Below are 9,913 nucleotides of genomic sequence, written 5' to 3'. Positions count from 1 at the left end.
TCGACAAAAGGTTCCTGAAAGGAGCAAACATTTTCCGCTGACTCCTGGCTTTTTGACTCATGAAAGTGGAAGACACTGAATTCATCGAAAGACTTCATCAAGAACACGCAGAGGTGAAGTCAGGGTGTTGGAGGGAGAGCACAAACCTCCAAACAAAGCATCTGCCCAATTCTTCAAACATTAACTGCAGAGTCTGCAAGTTACACATTGGACATATTAGCCACTTATGAACGTCAAACTGGAATGGCAACAAGTTATCCTCAATCCCGAGGCACCATCTGGGAGAAAATGTGTGATACACACTTATTTGTGTTGATGTACATTTTTACAAACAGCCTGTCATTCATTTGTTTTACCAAGGGGATGGCACGGTGGCACAGTCGTTAGCACTGCTCTCAGCACCAGGAGCCAGGTTCGATTCCAGCGTCGGGCAACTGTCTGTGTGGAATTTGTACATTCTCCCTGTGTTTTCGTAGGTTTCCTCCAATTTGTTCCCACGGTCCAAAGATGTGCAGGTTAGGTGAATTGGCCATCGGAAATGCAGGATTTTGGGGGGGTGGGGGGTGGATCTGTTGGGATGCTGTTTGGAGGGTCAGGGTGGGCTGAATGGCCTGCTTCCACACTCTAGGGATTCTCTGAAGTGACCATTAATCATCCAGCAGTCTGGACTGTAAGTGTTGGGGATGGACTAATTTGGCTATTGCAGTCCAACGCAGTACTGTCCTTATTCCAATGCACCACTGCATAAAGTCTTCAGGAGCAGAAACTGTAACTGAAAAGACACCAGTTGAATAGATTTATATCCTAATGTGGCTCATTAGTATACAGAGAGCACATTGACAATTATAAAACATTTGCTGTGTGAAGTGGTAATGCATTTAGTGTACAATTTTAAATTATTGAGTGTTGAGATCATCTTTCAGTCCAAAACAACCACACTAATTCCCAAGTCCTCACTGTGGAGAATGATACTTATACATTTGAACTCATTCTTTGGTAGAAATTTCAAACTATTCCTTTCTCAACCCCAAATCCTTAAACATAATTTTTATGCACTAGCTTGAGGTTACTCATGTGACCTCAACTCGATCCTATCTTTTCCATTTGATGGGGTGCTGTACTACAGGCCTCAGCGCTTGTCCAAGGTACCTGAAACAAGTTAAAAAACATTACACTGGCCCAGTTCTCATTCACAAAGTGTATCACAGGTCCCATCTACACCTGAACAGGGCCCTAATTAATGATCTGTTTACAAGAGCTTAGCATGAAATGCTATCAGCATCTCACATACTGTGTGAACTAACAGAGATGTGGCACAACAGCCCACTTTGTCAAGGCTGGGTTACTGTTTGATGTGTTTTCTGAAACAAGATAGTGTCCATTTTGTCGACAGGATTGATCAACAATCAGACCCTGTCCACTATTCTTTTGTCTGCTTGCCCGCCTTGTTATAGCTCTAGGATATTCTCCATCATGAACTGCTCTCTAAAGGGAAATTGGTCGATCTTGGAGACTCATTTACCTTTGAATGTGGAAAAGACAGTCACTTTTGGGAGCCTCATGAGTTTGTTTTCTCTCTTCCCCCACAACGACTTGCATTTACATGATAACTTTAACTGCAGAATTCGTCTTAAGGAGCATTATCAAATATAGTTTCAATCTGAGCACTTAAAAGGATATTAGAACAGGCGACCAAAAGCTCAGTTAAAGTGTTAGATTTTATGGAACGTCTTAAAGGAAGAGAGAGAATAAAAGAGAGAGAGAGAGAGAGAGAGAGAGAGACAGAAAAAAAGAGAGAAAAAGAGAGATAGAGAGAGAGAGAGAGAGAGGCATAGAGGTTGGGAAGGTGATTCCTGAGCTTGGGGCCTAAGCAAGGATATCCAGTGGTGGAGCAATTAAAATCAAGGATGTGCATTAGGATACATCTGTGGGAATGTAGAATTATTGGAAAGCTGTAAGGCTCTAGAGAGATATGGAGGGGTGAGACCACAGAGGAACATGAAAATAAAGATGAGACTTTTAAAATCGAGACAATGCCAGACCAGGAGCCAATGTAGGTCAGTGAGCAAGGAAAGTGATGGGTGCACAGGACTTACTGTGTGTAAGTATATAGGTTTGGAATTGTCAAACGAGATGGGGTTGCAGCAATAGCTGATCTGAGGCAGGAGCGGAATAAGAAATGCACCAAGTGGCCCTCCTGGTGATGAAATGGATGCAAAGTTGTAAACTCAGCTCAGGATCAATTAAGTTTATTCCTCCTTGAGATGTGCAATGTTGTGAAATGTCTGACAGCCTCAGACAGTTGGTAACAAGAAGGATGGAGTATCTGGGTGGGGACAGAGTTTATATCAGGGACCAGAAACAATGGCTTCAGTCTTTCCTGATATTTAAATGGATATTATTTTTAATTGTCCAATACTGAATGTTGGACGGGTGATATGATAAATCAGAGGTGGTGGAGGCATTGGTGGTGGGGTGTGGGGGGGGGGGGGGGGATATGAGATGGTGATGCAGAACAGAGTGCATTTTTGGGAGTTGTTGCTGGGATATGCTTGCTGAATTTGAAATAGAAGGGTACTATTGAAAAATCTTTTGGGATCTGTGAGTAATGGTGCCAGAGACAGAGCAAAATCTGTTGCAGATGATATTCTGACTATGTCTGGATGGGTAAAGTTCGCTCTACACTGTACCCATCAAACACTATGTCTGGATTTAATGTGGGGTTAGATACAGAGTGAAGCACTGACCCCATCAAATACTCCCAGGATAAGAACAGCGTGCGGTTACATACAGAGTAAAGCTTCCTCCACTATTTTAAAGTTAAAGCAAAGCTCCCTCACCATTTTCCCCATTAAATACTCCCAGGACAAGTACAGTGAGGGGTTCGATACAGAGTAAACCTTCCTTTACCCTGTCCCCATCAAACATGCTCCAGATTTCATTGCAATTTTACTCTCTGATGTTTTCAAAATTTTGAGGGATTTTGAACAGATAAAACTGAAATTCTGATGCAGACTGGAAATGATAGCACATTAAAAGATGGAGCAAGTGAATGAAGGGAAATTTATATCCAGTGAGTGTAATTTGTTTTGTTCTTTATTGCACCAGATGCCAGGGAGTGTGTATCATTCCTGGGTGTTTAAAGCAGTAAATTCACAGCGAATTAATGCACAGTGTGAAGGGCTCTATATCATGAAGTGTGTGTGTGTGTGAGAGAGAGAGAGTGACTGTGGCTGTCAGATTACAGTGGAGAGCCCTGTTGATTTTCTCGGTCTGCCTGTTTATCTCTGAGTCACAGGGCACAATTAGGTGAGACAACTGGCTGTGAATCTTTCTATTTTACAGCTCCTGCACATCCCTTGGCTATTATTACACAGAAATGAGCTGGTCCCTTCTTCGGAGTTGGTTTTGAGATGCCAATTGTTGGTATTGCCTAAAGACACCAGCCTCTCTGGAATCTGGTAATGGGAGCATGTGTCACCACTTCCCAATACATGCTCTTTCTTCAAACACATGCATTCTACTTCCCGCCTCAGTCAGCTCTTACCCAAGCTACAAACAAATAAAGCACCTCCAGAGATGGACCTGTAAAGTTCCATGTATCCTATTCACTGATTGGACAACCATCTCAGCCTATGTTTGAGTTTTGATCTTCTTCTGTCTCAAGGGAAATTAGGGTTGGGCATCAAGTCCTTGCCAGCAATGCTTAAAGGAGAAAGTGAGGACTGCAGATACTGGAGAATTCCTGAAGAAGGGCTCATGCCCGAAACATCGACTCTCCTGCTCCTTGGATGCTACCTGACCTGCTGTGCTTTTCCAGCAACACATTTTCAGCAATGCTTAAACCCTGACTATAAAAGTAAACAGAATGAGCAACCGTTCATCTCATTTGAACTTAAATCTGATCATTCACTCAAGTTACTTCACTCTGCATTCCCATTCCCTGAGTTCACCCAAATCTCTGCTGCCTCTGTCATAACTTGTACCAACTTTCATTCACTTATTATTCTCCAGTCATGCAGCCCTGCGCTGGTGCCCACTTCAAACACAACCTCGACTTTAAATTCACAATGTTGTCTTCAAGTTGCTGCATGGCCTCACCACTCATTATCTCTGTAATCTCCTCCAGCCTGACCACCCTCGAGGTCCATGTTACCCTGCAATTGCAGCCTCTTGCACTTGCCAGTTTTAATTGTTTCATCATTTGTGACTGTCCCTTCTGTTGTCTGGGTACCAAACTCTGCAATTCCCTCTCAATACCAATTCATGTCTCCATCCTCGGTTCTCTTTAGAACCTACATCTCTGACCAAGCTTTTGTTACCTTCCAAATATCTCCATGCTTGCTTTCGTCTCAAATTTTGATTTATAACTCTGCTTTAAAGCAGTTTGGCACATTTTGCTATATTATCGGCATCATGAAAATGCATATTGCTCTTATTGTTGGGTGGAGTTTGGGGAAGCACCAGAGGTACTCAATCCACATTTGGAGATGACCAGAGTTGCCTGGATAGAGGGGTAAATTCCCACACTCTTAGCCTTTGAGGAGTTCAGAAAGTTAAATTATTAGCAGTAGGCGAAACACAGTTAGCATTAGGTTATATGCGCCAGACCCTGAGGTGCGGCTCACTGTGCTGCTAATTACAGGATGAATATTGAAGGCAGTGAGTGGGAGAGAGATGGTTCCACTTTGTGACAAGATAGTAGAAAATGAAAGCTTTGTGGAATTATAAGGTACATTGTCATTCAAACTTCAGGTATCTCATCAGTCTTTAAGCCGTCTCTCACCTTCCAGCAATTTATCAGTGTGGAGCTAGAGTTTACAGATAGAGGAATGTGTGATCATATCCAGTGGACTGAAGGCTGCAAACTAAGACCAGTAATTTACACATAAGATTCCTTATCCAGACTTCAACCACTAGTTTGAAAGTGTCAGCCATAACTCAGTGGGTAGGACTCTCACCTCTGACTTGTGACTTTAAGCTCACTCCTAAGAATTGAGTTTGCAAACAAAGTTGTCAAGTCCAGCTCAAAGAGACCGACTTTAAGAAACCAACTCTAAGGAGATAAATGGAAAGAATTAGCGAGGGAATTCCAGTGCTTGTTATATGAAGGCAATTGAAATTGGAGATGAGTGAGAAGCCAGGGTTTGAAAAGCACAGGAGGCTGAAGGCTCGTAAGTTACAGAAGTAGCGATGAGACCTGGAATTGGAATGTCACAATACTCTTGTAAGTTAAAAATCACACAATACCAGGTTATAGTCCAACAGGTTTATCTGGAAGCATTAGCTTTCAGAGCGCTGCTCCTTCTAAAGGAGCACAGCCACCTGATGAAGGAGCAGCACTCCAAAAGCTAGTGCTTCCAAATAAACCTGTTGGACTATAACCTAGTGTTGTACACCCCAGTCCAACACCAGCATCTCCAAATCATGACAATTCTGTTGAATTGGGAACCAATATTGATCAGCAAAAACACAATGGATGCATGGATGTTGTTGTGAATTGAAACACAGGTGGCAGATTTAGATGAGTTGTAGTTAACAGAAGATATAAGCTGAGAGACTGACCAAGGAAAGACCGGAATAGTCAAGTCTAGAGGTAAATATGGTATGGATGTGCTGAGGTAAGGGAGCTGATGAGTTGATAAAGGGTGGTGCTGGAAAAAGTACAGTAGGTCAGGCAGCATCCGAGGAGCAGGAGAGTCGATGTTTCGGGCATGACCTTTCTTCAGTCCTTCAGTAACTCTACTTCCAGTCCTGAAGAAGTGGAGTGGACTCGATGGGCCGAATGGCCTTACTTCCTGTCTTATGGAAGAAGCCTTATGCCTGAAACATTGACTCTCCTGCTCCTCAGATGCTGCCTGACGTGCTGTGCTTTTTCCAGTACCCCACTTTATTGAGTCTGACTCTCCAGCATTTGCAGACCTCACTATCGCCTAAGGGAGGTGATGGGCAATGTTATGAAGATGAATATAGACAGTCTTGGTGACAAGGGGATACACAGGTGAAGCTCATCCACAAGTCAGAGGAAACATTTGCTTTTTCCATCTCAATCTATTCACCTTGAAAACCCTTGCTCCAATTTCCACACCAATGAACTAAGCACCAGGTACAGAAATTATCATGAAAGCAGAAGGCATACAAGAACTGAAAAGGTTTAAAAGTGCAGACATCAAATTCTATCAATTAGCACAACAGCTTAGTATGGATCCTGAGCAATCCATTTAGCTGCTGCTTCCTGGTCTAATTTATACAAGCTAGCCTGAGCAGAGAGGGCTAATGAGTATTTTTGTTAGACTCCAGAGTCCTGTGGGCACACTTGCCAATCCTCTCATACATTCCTCCCTTCAGGCATGTTAGCTCAGAGTCAGTACTGCAGTAGCCCATGGCTATGGTATAGCAGTGTGAGGAATCTTATACAATGTTCTTTCCATATTTCTATCTAGAGGTGGCTGCTTGTACAGGATAGGATGCACATTGAACGCCTTCTATGATACCATCCTACACATAGCAGAAATGGAGTAATTCTCCCTATCTTCTTCGAATTTTTAAAATTAATTCACAAGATAAAGGTGTCATTGGCAAGACTAGTACTGATTGTCCATCCTTATGTAAACAGTGCCATTTTAGATGGACAGTTAAAAGGCAACCACAAATTGCCCCATACCGGGCAAGGATAGATTTCCTTCCCTTAAGGCCGTTAATGAACCAGATGGGTTTTTATGCCAATCAATAGTTTCATTGTCAGCAATACTTAGACCAGCTTTTTAGTTCAAGACTTTATTTAATTAACTGAATACAAATTCCCAGTTACTGTGGTGGGATTTACACTTGCTGGAGATTGCAATTACGAGTCTAGTAACATAACCCTTGTGCTACCTTACCTCCTTACACTTTATCGCATTCTTTCTTCCTCTTTCTTCCCCTTTTCTATCTCTCCCACAGATTGGACAATCTTTATAGTCCTGTTGCACTGAAACATGTAGCAGCACTGCCACCATGTGGTACAAGACAGACAGGGCACTTGGCAGATTGGGGAGAGAGCTTAATGAGATTCAGACATTTCTTGGACTGGCGAGGGTGTTAGAATGCAATTATGCAAGATATCTTAATGGAAATAAGTTAACTGTTGTTACTACATTTTTAAAAGACAAATTCTCAGGATGGTGGCAACACTTGAAACAATGGTATTTATTGTCAAGATGATGCTAGATGCAGGTTTGAAAGGAACAAAGTTAAAAATCACACAATGCCAGGTCTGTTGGACTATAACCTGGTTTTGTGTGAGTTTTAACATTGTATACCCCAGTCCAACACCGGCACCTCCAAATCATGATAGAAACAAAGAGAGCACTTTAGGTCAAGCACATTGCTATGGGACTGGAGTCCCATTGTAGGCTTGGATAATGGCATAAAATGTAATGTATCCAAATTTGCTGATGACACAAAGGCAGCTTTGTAGACAGTGTAGATAGCATAACTTGGGGTGAATGAAGTAAACTGTGTTAGATGGATTTCAATGTAAGTGAGTGTGAAGTTATCCATTTTGGACTGAAAATGGATCAATCAGGGTACTTTCTAGGTGATAAGAAGTTAAATACAGTGAATGTCCAAAGAAACTTTGGGGTTCGGGCGCATAGATCTTTAAAATACCATGAAGAGGTGCAGAAAATAATCAAGAAGACTAATATAGTTTTGACTTTATATCTAGAGGACTGCAGTATAAGGAAGCAGAAGTTATGCTGCCTATACAAAATCTTGGTCAGATCTCACGTAGAGAACTTGCAAGGACATATTAATAGGCCTTGGAGGGAGTACAGCGTAAGTTTACAAGAATGAACTAAGGGACACAGTTAGGGCCAGACCAAACAGGAGATACGTTAGGTAAAAGGTAAACATGCCAGTCTTACTAGACTACAGGGCTACTGTCTCATAAGGAAGAGTCAACTGGTAGTGGTTTAACCTGATTATGATTAGATTAAATTCCTTACAGTGTGGAAACAGGCCCATTGGCGCATCCAGTCCTCACCGACCTCCGAAGAGTAACCCACTCAGACCCATTTCCCTCTGATTAATGCACCTAACACTATGGGCAATTTAGCACGGCCAATTACCTGACCTGTCACATCTTTGGACTGTGGGAGGAAACCTGAGCACTTGAAGGAAACCCATGCAGACACGGGGAGAATGTGCAAATTCCACACAGACAGTCACCGAGGCTGGAACCGAACCTGGGACCCTGGTGCTGTGAGGCAGCAGTGCTAACCACTGAGCCATCGTGCCACCTTTACAAAAATCCATAACGAACCTCCAAAGAGTAACCTACCCAGACCAATTAGGGAGGCACGGTGGCTCAGCAGTTAGCCTCACAGGACCAGGGTTCCAGGTTCGATTCCAGCCTTGGGTGACTGTCTGTGTAGAGTTTGCACATTTTCCTTGTGTCTGCGTGGGTTTCCTCCAGGTGCTCCAGTTTCCTCCCACAGGTCCAAAGGTGTGCAGGTCAGATGAACTGGCCGTGCTAAATTGCCCATAGTGTTAGGTGCATTAGCCAGAGGGAAATAGGACTGGGTGGGTTTCTCTTCGGAGGGTCGGTGTGGACTTGTTAGGCCGAAGGGCCTGTTTCCACACTGTAAGGAATTTAATCTAATCATAATCAGGTTAAATCACTACCAGTTGACTCTTCCTTGTGAGACAGTAGCCCTGTAGTCTAGTAAGACTGGCAACTTTACCTTTTACCTAACGTATTCCCCTACCCTATATTTACCCCTGACTAACGTACCTAACACTCTGGGCAATTGAACGTGACCTGCACACTTTTGGATTGTGGGAGGTACCAAAAGCACCCAGAGGAAACCCACACAGACACAGATTATCACCAAGCCTCAAGCGAACAGAGAGGTTGAGAAGGACAATCCTTTATGGTAAACTCAGTCGGTGCCACACAACTGGCATCGCCCTGCATTGCAAACCAGCTGTCCAGCCAACTGAGTTAACCCAATATCCTAGATGTTAGAAAGCACTTCTATACACAGATTTGGAACTCTCTTCCAACAATGGCAGTTGATGCTAGATGAATTGTTCATTTTAAATCTGAGATAGATATTTTTTTGTTAAGCAAAGTTCAGGGGCCAAAGGCAGGTATATGGACTTAGACCACAGATCAGAGTTGAAGTGTGTTGCTGGAAAAGCACAGAAGGTCAGGCAGCATCCGAGCAGCAGGAAAATTGACGTTTCAGGCCGGAGCTCTTCATCAGGAATGAGGCCACAGATCAGTAATGATCTCACTGAATGGCAGAACAGGCAGACAGGAGTGAATTGCTTATTCCTGTTCCCATGCAGACCCAGTGGGTAAGGAAATGCAGATTTCCTTCCTTAAAGAATGTTAGTGAACCCAAGGAATTTTCCTGATAATCTGACAGCTTCTTGGTCACACTGAGATTGGGTTTTAATTTCCTGAATTTCAAAAGTGAATTTAAATTCTCAGGCATGCCGATTGTGGGATTTGTTCTCTAGTTTTATAACTCATCGTGAACCCAAACAAATTGCAGATTGCTGCAATGACAGAGTCCAAAACTCACATCATCAATGGGTGTCTCTGCTGGCATTTGGGATGTGTTGGAGTTTGAGGGTTGAGGTATTGGGTTTTAAGAGGTTTTTTTGGGCTGTATTTTATGGGGTTCTTGAGGTTTGAGCTGTGACGCATTGAGTGGAGGAATTACATTAGGTATGTGTAGGGCTTTGGACAGCTTTGGGGTGTCATAGGTCGTAGAATCCGTATAGGTTGGAAGCAGGTCCCTTTGGCCTATCGAGTTCACACCAACCCTCCAAATTACCTCTTACTCACTTACCCTACCCTGTAATCATTCCCCATGGCCAGTGCACTTAACCTGAATATCTTTGGATTGTGGGAGGAAAC

The sequence above is a fragment of the Hemiscyllium ocellatum genome, chromosome 22 (genome assembly GCF_020745735.1).
Source record: "Hemiscyllium ocellatum isolate sHemOce1 chromosome 22, sHemOce1.pat.X.cur, whole genome shotgun sequence".
NCBI classification, from domain to species: Eukaryota; Metazoa; Chordata; class Chondrichthyes; order Orectolobiformes; family Hemiscylliidae; genus Hemiscyllium; species Hemiscyllium ocellatum.
The sequence above is the reverse complement of the archived record's forward strand: the minus strand, read 5'-3'. Positions refer to the sequence as shown.